This window comes from Symphalangus syndactylus, chromosome 9 (assembly GCF_028878055.3).
Source record: "Symphalangus syndactylus isolate Jambi chromosome 9, NHGRI_mSymSyn1-v2.1_pri, whole genome shotgun sequence".
NCBI classification, from domain to species: domain Eukaryota; kingdom Metazoa; phylum Chordata; class Mammalia; order Primates; family Hylobatidae; genus Symphalangus; species Symphalangus syndactylus.
Genome location: NC_072431.2, coordinates 23,839,472 through 23,858,039, shown reverse-complemented (window position 1 = coordinate 23,858,039; position 18,568 = coordinate 23,839,472). Strand labels below are relative to the sequence as shown.

Below are 18,568 nucleotides of genomic sequence, written 5' to 3'. Positions count from 1 at the left end.
TTTCCAGATTGTACAGATTCACAGTTACCACTATAAGTGCTCACCATGCTACATCATTGACAGCATTGAGTATTATCATTTTCCATCTTTGCTAATTCCATGAGTGAAAAGGCATGTATCTTTTTCATTCGCATTTTTGTGTTACTTGTAAGAATAAATTTTCTAACACTGGTTAGTATTTTTTCTTTGATTTTTTTGAATATCTTTCTTTGTTTACCTACTACAATTTTTATGAGCTCTTCATATTTACAACTTTAATTATATTCTTGTGTTATTTTTATTGCAAATATTTTCCTAGCCTATATTTTGTTTTTTAATTTTGTTAATGATTTTACTGCTTTTTAATGTGATCAAATCTATCAATAATTTGTTTCTTCCTTTTGCTAAGCTTGCAAAGTTCATCTTCACTTGAAGATCAAAAATATATCCACCTATATACTTTCTGTAGCATTTTGTTTCAACACATTTTCAAACTCACAGAAAAGTTGCAATAATAGCTTGAATAACTCATCTATTCTTTAGCAAGATGCATTAACTTTTAACATTTTGCCACATTTGCTTTATCATCTCTTACTCCATCTCATGTATGTGCATGTAATTTATTTTTCTAAACTATTTGAGAGTAGATTGCTACAACATGACCCTTTGCTCCTTGATAAATGAATGTTCATTTTCTAAGACCAAGAATATTTGGTTTACATACTACAGAACAGTTTTCAAATTCAGAGAATTTAATGTTGATACCATATTTTTACCTTATCTGCAGTCTATATTCCAATCTTTTCAAATATTCTCATAACGTCCCTTATGCCATTTTTCCCCCTCAGGTACAGGATCCACTTAAGATCATGTATTGTATTTAGTTGCCATGTCTCTTTGGTCTCCCTTCATCTGGAGGAATTTCTCAGCTTTTCTATATCTTTCATGATATTTTAATTTTCGAATAATGCAAGTGAGTTATTTCATAGAATATCCTCAATTTGAGTTTATCTGTTTCCTCAAGAGTAGATTCAGGTTACACATCCCCAGTAATGTTTTTATCCTTCTCATGGTATCACATCTAGAAGCACACGATATTCATCTACCCTCATTGGTGATTTTAATTTTGATTACCCGGTCACGGTATTGTAAGGTCTTTCTTCTGTGTAATTAGGGATTTTTCTTTTGTAATTAGTAACAATCCATAGGAAGATACATTGAGAGCAAGCAAATATCATCTTCATCATACTTTCCCCATAGATTTAGCATCCGTGGGTGACTTGCTCCAACCAATCTTTACCATACAGTTACAAAATGCTGATTTTCCAACTCCACTTCTTCCTCTACACTTAGTGGACAGAAGAGTCCTCTAATCTTCCATTCATTCACTCATTTATCTATTTTTATCACTATGTATTCATAGATTTCTGTTTTATTCAATGTTTATTCTATTCTTAAAATTGATTTTAAATCTTTGGTCTGCTTTGTTAATTTTTAGCACAGTTGATTTTATTATTATGAAAAAGCTTTATTCTTTGAGAATTTGTGCTACTGTAATTTCAAAATATTTTCATAATTATTATTCATTTTATCTTCATTTGAACTGTCTACTGCTACATAACAAACCCTTCCACAAGTCTAGTGGCTTAACACAACAATTTATTATTTCTCACAATCTCACTCATGCAGCCTCAGTTAACTGTAGGAAGATCCTGGAGGGTCTCACTCACATGCCGGGGTGGTTAGCTGGGTCTCTGTCACCACAAGCTCTTGCCTAGGCCTCTCTGCATGGTGATTTCAGGGTTCTACGAGGGCAAGAGTGGAAGCTGCCAGGCTACTTGAGGTCTTGCTTGGAAGTCAAATGTCACTTCGATTCATTAGAACAATTCACCAGGCCAGCCCAGATTCAAGAGGCAAGGAGATGTATTATTCCTCCTGATGGGAGGAGATGCAGAGTACTTGTAGCCATCTTTAATTCACCGCAGTCCCAATAGTAATCCCAAAAATGAAGACAGCTGGTTATTATCATTTGTCTTTAACAGATGAGGAAACTGAGGTACAGAGAGGTACATCAGTATAGTATAAAGCAGTGTCACTTTGAAAATGGACTGCACTTCAACATCATTAATATGAAAATTCTCAGATCCCACCCCAGGCCTACTAAGCTAGTATAGAGATACTATCTCCATACTGTTATTACTATAATAATAGAGATACTATAGAAATAGATACTATAGTATCATTCCACAATAATACAGATGCTATGCCTAGGAATATATACCAGGAATCCGAATGTTAATAAACTCTTTAGGTGACTCTTATGCACCCTAGGGTTAGAGAAGCAGTGATACCAGAACAAATGAATTGGAAGTGAGTGAAATCACACTCATGGTCCAGCCTTGCCACCTCCTAGCAGGGTGACCCTAAGTAGATCATGTACCCTTTCAGAAGTTCAGTTTTTCTTATTGGAAAAAAAACTGCTAATAATATCTGCTTTGCCTTCTCCAGCAGCCTAATATGAATATCAAGAGATGTTGCATGGAAAAGCAGGCAGTGCAATAATGATGAATACAGTAATATTGTCCAAGATTAAATAATGTATTAGTAAGAGAATTAAGACTAAAACAGCTGCTTTTCTGGTCTTAAATCTCTTTAGGAGAAAACACTAATTGGGCCAGAAGCTTTTTAGCCTTTCCTAGATCTTCAGAGCTACAGCAAACTGCAATACTAATTACAAAGCGCAGGCAAGGAGTCAAGTATGATGTGCTTTCAATGAAATAAAGAATCCCTTTTCTCTCCTCTCTTCTTCCTCAGTGGCACAGGCCACTTCATTCCCTAAACAAGCTCACAGACCATCACAGCAGGGCATGGCCATCTTCCTTTTCATGGGAAAGGATTATTGAGTGGGAAGTGCTCAAGATGAGTGTGTGTTACTGGGGAGTAGGAGGTGGAGTGACAATCCTGGCCTAGATTGTGTTTTTCAAGTTTGATGCATGTCAGTGAAATGGCATCTACAGCCTGCTGAAGCTTTTGGAGAGTCAGAATTTGAGAGCTTGTGGGTGAGAAATTGCAATCTCTCCCTGATTATTCACCTCCTCCAATCTATATGTTTAATGCACCCACTCTCAATCTAATCTTCCCTGCAAGCAATTTTCTAAATTTCAAAAAGCTGGTTGCTGTCTTCTCAACTGTCTCCATCTTCCTCAAACTCATCCTAATGTAGAAAGGAGGTAGGAAAGTTTAGATAATTCCCTCATCCTACTTAACCATAAACCTAATTTTCCAACCGAGAAAAAAGGTGATGTATCCAGGCATTAAAAAGAAGTACCACCTATTAAAAAAAAAGGCAGCATGTATTTCCTGGGTTCAAAGCCCAGCTCCATCCATCCTTTAATGACCTTTGGCACTTACTCTGTTCCTTTCCTCTTCTTTAAATTGAGAATGATGATTATAACACAGAAATATTATGAGAACAATGTAAGTTAAAACATGTGAAGCCCTTAGAGCAATGTCTGCCATATGAAATGACATGGAGCATTATAGATTTTTCTACACCGTACTAGATTACCACAGCAACTGCCTATCTGGTCTCCCGCTTTTAATCTTTCTTTGCATCTCATCCATCCTCCTATGATGAACCTTTCTCAATCGCTGTTAAGTCCTCCTTCCCCCAATTTAAAGAATGTATTACCCATTGCATGCACTACAAACTCCCTGGCTTACCATTTAAGATACTCTTCTCATCAGTCCCTTTAACTCTATTCAACCACGTTACCCAATATCTCTACAACACAGTTTCTTACCCTCAGTGCTATTGAAATTTGGGGCTAGATAATTCTTTGTAGTGGAGGGGCTGTTCTGTACATCTCATCAGCGATGTTTAGCAGCATCCCTACCTCTACCCACTAGATGCCAGGAGCAACCTTCAACTGTGACAACCAAATAAGTTTCCAGATATTGCACAATGTCCTCTAGGAAATAAAAATCTCCCCCTAGCTGAGAATCACTGCTCTAAAGACCCCTCTCTATTGCTATGCTTTCCTTATCATTTCTGAAATGTGCCTGAACTGATCTCATTTAGGTTCCTTTTCTCAAAGAATGTTACTTTTTTAAATTTGGCATAATATACATAACATAAAGTTTACCATTTTAAGTGTACAGCTCAGCGGCATTAAGTACATTCACATTGCTATGAAATCATCACCACCATCTATCTCCAGAACTTTTTGATCTTTCTAAACTAAACTCCTTGCTCATTAAACAATAACTCCCATTCCCCCTTCTTCCAGCCCCTGGCAACCACCATGCTACTTTTTGTCTCTGTGAATTTGACTACTTTAGGTATCTCTCAGAGATAAGCATCATAGAATAGTCATCTTTTCATGTCTGCTTTATTTCACCTAGAATAATATCTGCAAGGCTTATCTGTATTACAGAAGGTGTCAAAGTTTCATTCTTTTTTGTTATTTATTTATATTGTATTATATTTTAAGTTCTGGGATACATGGGCAGAACGTGCAGGTTTGTTACATAGGTATACACGTTCCATGGTGGTTTGCTGCACCCATCAACCTGTCATCCACATTAAGTATTTCTCTGAATGCTATCCCTCCCCTAAGCCCCCACACCCCAACATGCCCTGGTATGTGATGTTCCCTCCCTGTGTCCATGTGTTCTCACTGTTCAACTCCCACTTATGAGTGAGAACACACAGTGTTTGGTTTTCTGTTCCTGTGTTAGTTTGCTGAGAATGATGGTTTCCAGCTTCATCCATGTCCCTGCAAAGGACATGAGCTCATCCTTTTTTATGGCTGCATAATATTCCATGGTGTATATGTGCCACATTTTCTTAATCCAGTCTATCATTGATGGGCATTTGGGTTGGTTCCAAGTCTTTGTTATTGTGAACAGCGCTGCAATAAACATACATGTGCATGTGGCTTTATAGTAGAATGATTTATAATCCTTTGGGTATATACCTAGTAATGGGATGGCTGGGTCAAATGGTATTTCTGGTTCTAGATCCTTGAGGAATCACCACACTGTCTTCCCCAATGGTTGAACTAATTTATACTCCCATCAACAGTGTAAAAGCGTTTCGATTGCTTCACATCCTCTCCAGCATCTGTTGTTTCCTGACTTTTTAATGATCGCCATTCTAACTGGTGTGAGATGGTATCTCATTGTGGTTTTGATTTGCATTTCTCTAATGACCAGTGATGATGCACTTTTTTTCATATGTTTTTTGGCTGCATAAATGTCTTCTTTTGAGAAGTGTCTGTTCATATCCTTTGCCCACTTTTTTCTTGTAAATTTCTTTAAGTTCTTTGTAGATTCTGGATATTAGCCCTTTGTCAGATGGATAGATTGCAAAAATTTTCCCCCATTCTGTAGGTTGCTGTTTCACTCTGATGATAGTTACTTTTGCTGTGCAGAAGCTCTTTAGTTTAATTAGATCTCATTTGTCAATTTTGGCTTTTGTTACCATTGCTTTTGGTGTTTTAGTCATGAAGTCTTTGCACATGCCTATGTCCTGAATGGTATTGCCTAGGTTTTCTTCTAGGGTTTTTATGGTTTTAGGACTTACGTTTAAGTATTTAACCCATCTTGAGTTAATTTTTGTATAAGGTGTAAGGAAGGGATCCAATTTCAGTTTTCTGCATATGGCTAGCCAGTTTTCCCAACACCATTTATTAAATAGGGAATCTTTTCCTCATTGCTTGTTTTTGTCAGGTTTGTCAAAGATCAGATGGCTGTAGATGTGTGGCATTATTTTTGAGGCGTCTGTTCTGTTCCATTGGTTTATATGTCTGTTTTGGTACCAGTACCATGCTGTTTTGGTTACTGTAGACTTGTAGTATAGTTTGAAGTCAGGTAGCGTGATGCCTCCAGCTTTGTTCTTTTGCTTAGGATTGTCTTGGCTATATGGGCTCTTTTTTGGTTCCATATGAAATTTAAAGTAGTTTTTTCTAATTCTGTGAAAAAAGCCAATGGTAGCTTGATGGGAATAGCATTGAATCTATAAATTACTTTGGGCAGTATGGCCATTTTCACAATATTGATTCATCCTATCCATGAGCATGGAATGTTTTTCCATTTGTTTGTGTCCTCTCTTATTTCCTTGAGCAGTGGTTTGTAGTTCTCCTTGAAGAGGTCCTTCGCATCCCTTATAAGTTTTATTCCTAGGTATTTTATTCTCTTTGTAGGAATTGTGAATGGGAGTTCACTCAGGATTTGGCTCTCTGTTTGTCTATTATTGATGTATAGGAATGCTTGTGATTTTTGCAGATTGATTTTGTAACCTGAGATTTTGCTGAAGTTGCTTATCAGCTTAAGGAGATTTGGGGCTGAGATGATGGGATTTTCGAAATATACAATTATGTCATCTGCAAACAGAGGCAATTTGACTTCCTCTCTTCCTATTTGGATACCCTTCATTTCTTTCTCTTGCCTGATTGCCCTGGCCAGAAGTTCTAATACTATGTTGAATAGGAGTGGTGAGAGAGGGCATCCTTGCCTTGTGCTAGTTTTCAAAAGGAATGCTTCCAGCTTTTGCCCATTCAGTATGATATTGGCTGTGGGTTTGTCATAAATAGCTCATATTATTTTGAGATATGTTCCATCAATACATAGTTTATTGAGAGTTTTTAGCATGAATAGGTGTTGAATTTTATCAAAGGCCTTTTCTGCATCTACTGAGATAATCATGTGGTTATTGTCTTTGGTTCTGTTTATGTGATTGATTGTGTTTATTTATTTGCATATGTTGAACCAGCCTTGTATCCCAGGGTTGAAGCCAACTTGATCGTGGTGGGTAAGCTTTTTGATGTGCTGCTGGATTCAGTTTGCCATTATTTTTTTGAGGATTTTCACATAGAAGTTCATCAGAGATATTGGCCTGAAATTTTCTTTTTTTGTTGTGTCTCTGCCAGGTTTTGGTATCAGGATGATGCTGGCCTCAGGCCCTCTTTTTGTATTGTCTGGAATAGTTTCAGAAGGAATGTTACCAGATCCTCTTTGTACCTCTGGTAGAATTCGACTGTGAATCTGGTCCTGGGTTTTTTTGGTTGGTAGGCCATTAATTACTGCCTCAGTTTCAGAACTTGTTATTGGTCTATTCAGAGATTCGACTTCTTCCTGGCTTAGTCTTGGGAGCATGTATGTGTCCAGGAATTTATCCACTTCTTCTAGATTTTCTAATTTATTTGTGTGGAGGTGTTTATAGTATTCTCTGATGGTAGTTTGTATTTCTGTGATCAGTGGTAATATCCCCTTTGTCATTTGTTATTGTGTCTATTTGATTCTTCTCTCTTTTCTTCTTTATTAGTCTGGCTAGTGGTCTATCTATTTTGTTAATCTTTTCAAAAAACCAGCTCCTGGATTCATTGATTTTTTGAAGGGATTTTGTGTCTATCTCCTTCATTTCTGCTCTGATCCTACTTATTTCTTGTCTTCTGCTAGCTTTTGCATTTGTTTGATCTTGCTTCTCTAGTTCTTTTAATTGTGATGTTAGGGTGTCGATTTTAGATCTTTCCTGCTTTCTCCTGTGGGCATTTAGTGCTATAAATTTCCCTCTAGCTGTGTCCCAGAGATTCTGGTATGTTGTGTCTTTGCTCTCATTGGTTGCAAAGAACTTATTTATTTCTGTCTTAATTTCGTTATTTATCCAGTAGTCATTCAGGAGCAGGTTGTTCAGTTTCCATGTAGTTGTGTGGTTTTGAGTGAATTTCTTAATCCTGAGTTCTAATTTGATTGCACTGTGGTCTGAGAAACTGTTTGTTATTATTTCCATTCTTTTGCATTTGCTGAGGAGTGTTTTACTTCCAATTATGTGGTCAATTTTAGAATAAGTGCAATGTAGTGCTGAGAAGAATGTATATTCTCTTGATTTGGGGTGAAGAGTTCTGTAGATGTCTATTAGGTTTGCTTAGTCTCGAGCTGAGTTCAAGTCCTGAATATCCTTGTTAATTTTCTGTCTCATTGATCTAATATTGATAGTAGGGTGTTAAAGTCTCCCACTATTATTGTGTGGGAGTCTAAGTCTCTATGTAGGTCTCTAAGAACTTGCTTTATGAATCTGGGTGCTCCTGTATTAGGTGCATATATATTTATGATAGTTAGCTGTTTTTGTTGCATTATTCCCTTTACCATTATGTAACACCCTTCTTTGTCTTTTTTATCTTTGTTGGTTTAAAGTCTGTTTTATCAAAGACTAGGATTGCAACTCCTCCTTTTTTAAATTTTTTGATTTCCATTTGCTTGGTAAATATTCCTCCATCCCTTTATTTCAAGCCTATATGCGTCTTTGCACATGAGATGGGTCTCCTGAATACAGCACACTGATGGGTCTTGACTCTTTATCCAATTTGCCAGTCTGTGTCTTTTAATTGGGCATTTAGCCCATTTACATTTAAGGTTATTATTGTTATGTGTGAATTTGATCTTGTCATTATGATACTAGCTGGTTATTTTGCCTGTTAGTTGATGCAGTTTCTTTATAGTGTTGGTGGTCTTTATTTGGTATGTTTTTGCAGTGGCTGGTACCAGTTTTTCCTTTCCATATTTAGTGCTTCCTTTGGGAGCTCTTGTAAGGCAGGCCTGGTGGTGAGACAAAAATCTCTCAGCATTTACTTGTCTGTAAAGGATTTTATTTCTCCTTCACTTACAAAGCTTAGTTTGGCTGGATGTGAAATTCTGGGTTGAAAATTCTTTTTTTTTTTTTTTAAGAATGCTGAATATTGGCCCCTACTCTCTTCTGGCTTTTAGGGTTTCTGCAGAGAGATCTGCTGTTAGTCTGATGGGCTTCGCTTTGTGGGTAACCCAACCTTTCTCTCTGGGTGCCCTTAACATTTTTTCCTTCATTTCAGCCTTGGTGAATCTGATGACTATGTGTCTTGGGGTTGGGGTTGCTCTTCTTGAGAAGTATCTTTTTTTTTTTTTTATTATACTTTAGGTTTTAGGGTACATGTGCACAATGTGCAGGTTTGTTACATATGAATCCATGTGCCATGTTGGTTTGCTGCACCCATTAACTCGTCATTTAGCATTAGGTATATCTCCTAATGCTGTCCCTCCACCCTCCCCCCACCCCACAACAGTCCCCGGAGTGTGATGTTCCCCTTCCTGTGTCCATGAGTTCTCATTGTTCAATTCCCACCTATGAGTGAGAACATGCGGTGTTTGGTTTTTTGTCCTTGCGATAGTTTACTGAGAATGATGTTTCCCAGTTTCATCCATGTCCCTACAAAGGACATGAACTCATCATTTTTTATGGCTGCATAGTATTTCATGGTGTATATGTGCCACATTTTCTTAATCCAGTCTATCGTTGTTGGACATTTGGGTTGGTTCCAACTCTTTGCTATTGTGAATAGTGCCGCAATAAACATACGTGTGCATGTGTCTTTATAGCAGCATGATTTATAGTCCTTTGGGTGTATACCCAGTAATGGGATGGCTGGGTCAAATAGTATTTCTAGTTCTAGATCCCTGAGGAATTGCCACACTGACCTCCACAATGGTTGAACTAGTTTACAGTCCCACCAACAGTGTAAAAGTGTTCCTATTTCTCCACATCCTCTCCAGCACCTGTTGTTTTTGTGGTGTTCCCTGTATTTCCTGAATTTGAATGTTGGCCTGTCTTGCTAGGTTGGGGAAGTTCTCCTGGATAATATCCTGAAGAGTGTTTTCCAAGTTGGTTACATTCTCCCCGTCACTTTCAGGTACACTAATCAAACATAGGTTTGGTCTTTTCACATAGTCCCATATTTCCTGGAGGCTCTGTTTTTTCCTTTTCATTCTTTTTTCTCTAATATTGTCTTCATGCTTTATTTCATTAAGTTGATCTTCAATCTCTGACATCCTTTCAAATTCTGCTTGATCGATTTGGCTACTGATACTTGTGTGTGCTTCACAAAGTTCTCATGCTGTGATTCGCAGCTCCATCAGGCCATTTATGTTCTTCTCTAAACTGGTTATTCTAGTTAGCAATTCCTCTAACCTTTTATCAAGGTTCTTAGCTTCCTTGCGTTGGGTTAGAACATGCTCCTTTAGCTCAGAGGAATTTGTTATTACCCACCTTCTGAAGCCTACTTCTGTCAATTCGTCAAGCTCATTTTCCATCCCTTGCTGGTGAGGAGTTGTGATCCTTTGGAGGAGAAGAGGCCTTCTGGTTTTTGGAGTTTTCAGCTTTTTTGCACTGGTTTTTCCTCATCTTTGTGGATTTATCTACCTTTGGTCTTTGATGTTGGTGACTTTTGGACGGGGTTTGTGTGGACATCCTGTTTGATGATGTTGATGCTATTCCTTTCTGTTTGTTAGTTTTCCTTCTAACAGTCAGGTCCCTCTGCTGCAGGTCTGCTGGAGGTCCACTCCAGAACCTGTTTGCCTGGGGTATCACCAGTGGAGACTGCAGAATAGCAGACTGCTGCCTGTTCCTTCCTCTGGAAGTTTTGTCCCAGAGGGGCATTCGCCAAATGCCAGCTGGAGCTCTCCTGTGTGAGGTGTCTGTCGACCCTGGCTGGGAAGTGTCTCCCAGTCAGTAGGCACAGGGGTCAGGGACCCACTTGAGGATGCAGTCTGCCCCTTAGCAGAACTCGAGCTCTGTGCTGGGAGATCTGCTGCCCACTTCAGAGTCACCAGGCAGGAACTTTTAAGTCTGCTGAAGCTGTGTCCACAGCCACCCCTTCCCCCAGGTGCTCTATCCCAGGCAGATGAAAGTTTTATCTATAAGCCCCTGACTGGGGCTGCTGCCTTTCTTTCAGAGATGCCCTGCCCAGAGAGGAAGAATCTAGAGAGGCAGTCTGGCTACAGTGGCTTTGCCAAGCTGCAGTGGGCTCCGCCCAGTTCAAACTTTCAGGCAGCTTTGTTTACATGGTGAAGGGAAAACCACCTACTCAAGCCTCAGTAATGGCAGACACCCCTCCCCCAACCAAGCTCGAGTGTCCCAGGTCGACTTCAGACTACTGTGCTGGCAGTGAGAATTTCAAGCCAGCAGATCTTAGCTTGCTGGGCTCCATGGGCTTCAGCCACCTTTCCAGTGGAGTGAACAGATCTGCCTCACTGGCATTCCAGGCGCCACTAGGGTATGAAAAAAAAAAACTCCTGCAGCTAGCTCAGCATCTGCCCAAATGGCCACCCAGTTTTGTGCTTGAAACCCAGAGCCCTGGTGGGGTAGGCACCCAAGGGAATCTCCTGGTCTGTGGGTTGCAAAGACCATGGGAAAAGCGTGGTATCTGTGCAACAGCTACATCCCTCATGGCACAGTCCCTTACAGCTTCCCTTGGCTAGGGGAGGGAGTTCCCCGACCCCTTGCACTTCCTGGGTGAGATGATGCCCCACTCTGCTTTGGCTAGCCCTCCGTGAGCTGCACCTACTGTCTAACCAGTGCCAATGAGATGAGCTGTGTACCTCAGTTGGAAATGCAGAAACCACCCACCTTCTGCATTGATCTTGCTAGGAGCTGCAGACTGGAGCTGTTCCTACTTGGCCATCTTCAATCTGGGATCCTCAGTTTCGTTCCTTTTTCTTTTTTTTTTTTTTTTTTGTCACCCAGGCTGGAGTGTAGTGGTACAATCTCAGCTCATTGCAACCTCCACCTCCCAGGTTCAAGCAATTCTCTGCCTCAGCCTCCCAAGCAGCTGGGATTACAGGTGCTTGCCACCATGCCCAGCTAATTTTTTTATTTTTAGTAGAGACGAGGCTTCACCATTTTGGCCAGACTGGTCTTGAACTCCTGACCTTGTGATCCACCTGCCTTGGCCTCCCAAAGTGCGGAAATTACAGGCGTGAGCCACCATGCCTGGCCAATTTCATTCCTTTTTAAGGCCGAATAATATTCCATTGTATGTATAGAGCATGTATTGTTTACCATTCATCTGTCAATGGATATTTGGTTCATCTCCAACTTTGGCTATTGTGATAATGCTGCTATAAACATGAGTGTACATATATCTGTTTGTGCCTCTGCTTTCAGTTCTCTTAGGTATATACCCAGAAGTGAAACTGCTAGATCATAAAGTAATTCTGTTTAATTTTTTGCTGAATCATCATACTGTTTTCCACAGCAGCTGCATGATTTTACATTCCCACTAACAATGCATTGGAATAACTTCAAGTAACTTCATACCCATTCTCACTGACAGTTTTAGCTTCTGTTTTTTTAATAATAGCCATCCTAATGCATATGAAGTGATTTTGATTTGCATTGAGATTTTGATTTGCCTTTCCCTAATGATTAGTGACTTTGAGCATCTTTTTATGTGTATATTGGCCATTTGTATATCTTCTTTAGAGAAATCTCTATTCAATTCTTTGCCTATTTTTTAATCAAGTTGCTTGGTTTTTTGTTGTTTATTTGTAGGAGTTCTTTATTTATTCGGGATATTAATCCCTTATAAGATATATAATCCACAAATATTTTCTCCCATGCCATCGATTACCTCTTCACACTGTTGGTAGGGTCTTTTGATGCACAGATGTTCAAAGTATATTGTTTTAATTTTAAAAAGCTAAATTAAAATTAAAATTAGATTTTAAATTAAAAACAGAAAGTCCTTGAAAGAGCTGTCCAGCCAGGTGTGGTGGCTTATACCTGTAATCCCAGAACTTTGGCAGGGCCAATGCAGGAGGATTGCTTGAGCACAGGAGTTTGAGATCAGCTTGAGAAAAATAGTGAGACCCCATCTCTACAGAAAAAAAAAAAAGCCAAAAAAATTAGCCAAGTATGCTGGCACATGCATCTCGTCCTAGCTACATGAGAGACATAGGTGGGAAGATGGATTAAGCCCAGGAATTCGAGGCTCCAGTGAGCCGTCATCACACTGCTGCACTCCAGCCAGGTGACAGAGCAAGGTGCTATCTCTAAAAATAAAGAAAGAGCTGTACTCAAGCAAACATAAACCTGCAATATGTAATTTAGTACTACCTGTGTAAAGCATGTATTGATTTTCTGTTACTGCTATAATAAATTACCACAAATGTAGTGGCTTAAAACACTATAAACTTACCATCTTACAGTTCTGTAGGTCAGAGTTCTGAAATGGGTCTTTCAGGGCTAAAATTAAGGTGTCAGTGAGGCTGCATTTCTTCTGGAGGGTCTAGAGGAGAATATGTCTTCTTGCCTCTTCCAGCTCCTAGAAACCAACCATATTTCTTGGCTCATGGCCCCTTCTTCCATCTTCAAAGCCAGCAACTTTGCATTGCTCTCTGACCATTCTTCCATAGCCACGTCTCCCTCTGACTCTCATCTCAGAGGAAAGGTTCTTCTAAGAACTCATTTGATGAAGTTGGGCTTACTCAAATAATCCAGGATGATCTCCCCATCTCAAGGTCCTCAACCGTTCTCACACCTGCAAAGTTCCTTTTGCCATATAAAGTAACATATTCACAGGTTCCAGGGATTCAAATGTGGATGTCTTGGAGACTCCCTTTTTCTTCCTGCCACAAAGAGTAAAAAAAAATATGAAGCATAAGTAAACCTGGAATTGGTGTTGTTATATGACTTTCTGAACACATTTTCTCTCTCTCATCTCAACTGAGCAGCATGGTAACTGCATCCTCTGGACTTGTGGATGCTAAGTGAATTTCTATAGACTCTCATGACAATCTGCTTTACTGACCAAGATATTTTATGAATTCACACTCTCTTTTCTGATTTAGAATAATCAATATCAGAAACAGATGGGGTGAAATCTTCTGAAGTTTCTTCATAACTAAAGTTATCATAACTAAAGTTTGTCATACATGAAACAAAGGAAGTTAGAAAAATCTAGAAAACTTGAAATGGTACCTCCAGATTAAGTTTAGTATATACACTATAAATATATCCAGTACTCATAGAAAGTATGCTAATTACCTATATAAGTATATAATAGATGTTCAACCAAAAGTAGACAGTGGGATTCTCCCTTAAGTATTAATACCCCAGAGATGCCTGGCACTAGACAATGGAGACAGAACCATCATATGTAATTTTATAGGTTGTTTTCAGCACAAAGTTCCTAAAATCCCTCTTCTGCTCCATCCCTAATCCATGCCCCCAGAACCATAGAGAAGACAGCATATTAGTCCATTTTCATGCTGCTGATAGACATACCTGAGACTGGGCAATTAAAAAAAAAAAGAGGTTTAATTGGACTTGTATTTCCACGTGGCTGGGGAATCCTCACAATCATGGCAGAAAGCAAGGAGGAGCAAGTCATGTCTTACATGGATGGCAGTAGGCAAAGAGAGAGCTTGTATAGGGAAACTCCACCTTATAATACTGTCAGATCTTGTGAGACTTATCTGCTATCATGAGAACAGCATGGGAAAGACCTGCCCCCATGATTCAGTTACCTCCCACTGGGTCCCTCCCACAACACATGAGAATTCTGGGAGCTACAAGATGAGATTTGGGTGGGGACACGGAGCCAAACCGTATCAGATGGATAACCTTTTTCCCGGTTTTCACAAAGCTTTTGTATAAGCTATTGGTGGCCTGACTTGGAGGACATTGGATAAGAAAGGAGAAACACCCTTAGCAGCTCCTTACTGGGACACACAGTTAGATATCTTCAGGACCCTAAGAGAGGCTCAACATACACTTTCCAAAGTATTCTGCTTCATGGCCAGAAGAGTATAGAGTAGCCAACAGTGATATATAACTCCTATCCCTAGACATATAGCTGAAATATTCTGTGCAGAGTCAAGCTCACAGTCTCCATATGTAGACATCAGTCTTTCATGGCCTCCACCTTAGCTTCCATCATCCCATTCTATATCCATGGTAGCCAGGTCTACCATGAACTGTTCGTTTTAATTCAATGGTCCCTTTACCAATCAATACAGATAGAGCACCAAATATAGCTGCTTTCTGAGAGAAAACATCAGCTTATCTAAAATAGGCCCCAAAAGTGACAAGGGGATCCACCAAAGTAAACCCCACTTACATAAAGCCAATCCTTTTTAAGCTTCTCATTTTATCAAAATATATTTGACTAATCTCAACATCAGTCAGTTTAGAACTACAGGCTAGCCACTAAGTCAGGAGACATAGGTTAAGAAATGACTGGTTAATAGTAAAATACATATAAAATAACGTTATTATGTTTCCAGACTTTATTGTTACCCTGTACACAAGCAAAGAGGTAGTGAGGTGGGGTGGGGGAGGAAACAATGAGTCAGAGAGAGAGAAAGATGCATTAGAAATCACCCAGCATAACCTCATATACAAAGATAAAATTCATCATCATCAAAAGAATTCTCTGAGATGCTTTTTGTTAAGAGCCCACAATTTGCTTTTTCCCATGCAAAAACCCACTATTCAAACACTGACAAACAATATCTAAGAATCCCTAGTGGAGATAATGCTGTACCATTGGCCTGTCATTCATTTTAAGGACTTTTTATTGTAGAATAGGGAAGAGCTGATAGAAATGATATGGTTCTGTAGAAATAAATATTTTAGTAAAATCACACACATTTCTGCAGATCCATACACTGAATGTCTGTTTCTTTTAGAAAATCAAATACAAATGAATGTTGTTGGAAAGAAATGTATTGGAATTCCTTTTCAAAATCTTTCTTTTCCTTTTGTATACATCTTAGAAGAAATGAAATGCTATCCCTTACAGAGGCAGTGAAGTGAGAGCCTGTCTAATGAGTCTAGGATTTTGAGTAAAAGTACACTGTAGCACAATATTCACAATGAACAAATAAAGATGCAGTTTGCAATCTGCCTGGTTAAGATTACCAGGCTCGTGTGCAGCCTCTCCCCAGTGCGTGTGGTCATATCTCTAAAAACAGCAGATTTCCTACCATGTCCTGAGTTTTCTGAACTTCAGTCCTTTGGACAGACTTCCCACTGTCTGTAATCCCCTTTTCCCCTTATCAACCTGACAAACTCCCATTTATCAATTAAGGCCCAGCTGACATGCCATTTCTTATTAGTTTCCCTGACCTTTTTTCCGCCTTTTCCCCTACTGTGACTGCAGAATTATTAGCAGCGTTTGTGTTTCCAAGCACTTATATTATGTGTGCTTCTATTACAGCAACTATCACAACACGTTCTTTCTTGTGAACGTGTACATATGCCATCCACCTCTAGGCCTAGCTTCTTCAGGAAACTTTATTCCTCATTTTTCCAGTACCCAGAGGCTAGCACGTTACATGACATAGTTTGGTGAATAGAATTGAATAGAGGAAACGTACAATAAATGAACTTTCTTTTCCCTGAGATGATATCTGTCCCAGAGAATATAGAAATATCTTTACAAGACCAATAATGAGCTTAATGGTACTTAATATCAATTATGTTCAATCTTCAATTTCAGAAATAGCTTCAGTTAGGGTTTTTTTTAAACCAATGGCAGTTAAACGAAGATATTAAAGGAAATCTTATTGCAGCAATTGCTCAAGTCGAAACAGGTTTGAGAACAAATCCAATTTAAATACATGCCATTTACTTCTATTTACCTATAGGATGTTTAAAATGGAATACTTTGGGGCAGAATTATAAAAGTCTCCATCTTCAATTGTGAGTTGTGATGAAGTCTTTTTTACAGCTTTTCAAACATTATACTGTGGTTGGTTATTCAAAAGTTCAAATTATCACAGATTGTTCCACAGTCATAGATTGCTAACTATAACACTTATTTAAATGAACCTATCCTCTATGGAAAGCCCTGATTCCGAAGGATTAGCTGTTGACTTCCACAAAATGACACAAATTAGGACAATTTTCCTAGGCCCTCTCTGTACAATTTCATGCTCTTGTAATGATGGCCAGCAACTCAGGGCACCAGTTGATGAAAAGAGGTGTACCTCCTCCAACTGGGGTTTTTTAAACACCTGTGGCTGCAAAGATTTTTAAAATCTTAATACCCAGCTAGTGATGTTATGGAGAAATTAGCATTTTCATAACATTTTGATGAGTTTTGGTAGACCAAAAAAATAACTAGTTTGGAGAACCATGCCAAGAATATATATCAAGGCCGTTTTTTTTTTTTTTTTTTTTTTTTGAGATGGAGTCTCACTCTGTTGCCCAGGCTAGAGTGCAGTGGCACGATCTCGACTCACTGCAAGTTCCGCCTCCCGGGTTCACGTCATTCTCCTGCCTCAGCCTCCCGAGTAGCTGGGACTACAGGCGCCCACCACCACACCTGGCTAATTTTTTGTATTTTTAGTGGAGACAGGTTTCACCGTGTTAGCCAGGATGGTCTCGATCTCCTGACCTCGTGATTCGGCCGCCTCGGCCTCCCAAAGTGCTGGGATTACAGGCATGAGCCACCATGCCCGGCCTATATCAAGGACTTTTTAAATGTTCAGATGCTTTCTACTGAATTTTATCCCTAAAACTCTCCCATAAAGATCTCAATGATGCCAGACGCAGTGGCTCATGCCTGTAATCCCAGCATTTTGGAAGGCTGAGGCAAGAGGATTGCTTGAAGCTGGAGGTTTTAGACCAGCCTGGTCAACATAATGAGACCTCGTCTCTACAAAAAAAAAAAAAAATTAATTAGCCAAGCATGATGGCACGTACCCATAGTCCCAGCTACTCAGTAGGCTGAGGTGAGAGGATTACTTGAGATCGGGAATTTGAGGCTACAGTGAGCTATGATCACAGCACTGCACTCCAGCCTGGGTAAACAGGTTGAGACCCTATCTATAACGAGAGAAAAATAAAAAAAGGAAGGATCTCAATGGTGATGTTTCCAGGTGCTCTCTGAGTCCTTGCTGCATGTAATACTTATTTCTTTGTGCCATTTGTTTTCTGAGAGCAAGTTCATCTTCCATTTACCCAAAAGATCTCAAAACAGTGCCTATTATTTATGCGGTTGTCATGGCTGCTTTTCTGCTGGAGTCAGTTTTTCTCTCACTTGAATGGTTATGCAAGAATATTAGTCATTATTTGAATATCTTGGTCATATTTTCTTGCATTTATAGAATAACATATTCTGCTTTGTATCATTTGTAGCAGCAAACATAAAACCAGGTTTGATTTCAGAACAAATCCAATTGAGTTGTTCAGCTGATGGCATTTGAGGGAAAAGAAAAACACTAGACGTGGAAACTGTCCCTCTGTTTTTAAATTGTATAACCCTTTATCAAAGGAAATCTTACACATATGTGAAAACAAATACTTGTCTTAAAAAGCAGAGCATCTGTGATGGGAGAAGAAGTCAAGAGCACCAGATACCATGATGGTCCCACCTCATTCCCTCCCCTGCTGCCTGGCCTCCTCTGAACACACTATGAAAAACACTGTCCCGTGTCTGTAAGTCTTTTTTTTTTTTTTTTGTGACAGAGTCTCACTCTGTTGCCCAGGCTGGAGTGCAGTGGCGCAATCTTGGCTCACTGCAACGTCCACCTCCCGGGTTCAAGCGATTCTCCTGTCTCATGTCTGTAAGTTCTTGATTGAGAGTTGAAACATTCTGGTTTTGGTTCTCTATATTTGAGTACAGAGAACTTTCATCTCAAACAGTACTTTTTGTATAGAGACTAAGAGGAATGCATAAATGGACACATTCAAGTATGTATTGCTGTTATTTTCCATTATTTGAGTTCTTAAACAAAAATGCTATTTTCCCTGATGCAGAATTTCACTCTC

The 18,568-nt window shown here is 39.3% G+C and overlaps 1 long non-coding RNA gene across 2 annotated transcripts in view; it reads right to left on the bottom strand.

Annotated features, from left to right (window-relative positions):
* Positions 1-17,602, bottom strand: part of LOC129489260 (uncharacterized) — a 40,070-nt gene extending 22,468 nt beyond the window's left edge. For both annotated transcript variants that reach the window (XR_008659937.2, XR_010122460.1), the window contains exons 1-2: positions 17,501-17,602; positions 12,987-13,416 (exon numbers count right to left, since the gene is read on the bottom strand). This is a non-coding gene — a long non-coding RNA (uncharacterized lncRNA). The remainder of the gene's footprint in view (positions 1-12,986; positions 13,417-17,500) is intronic.
* Positions 17,603-18,568: the final 966 nt, after the last annotated feature.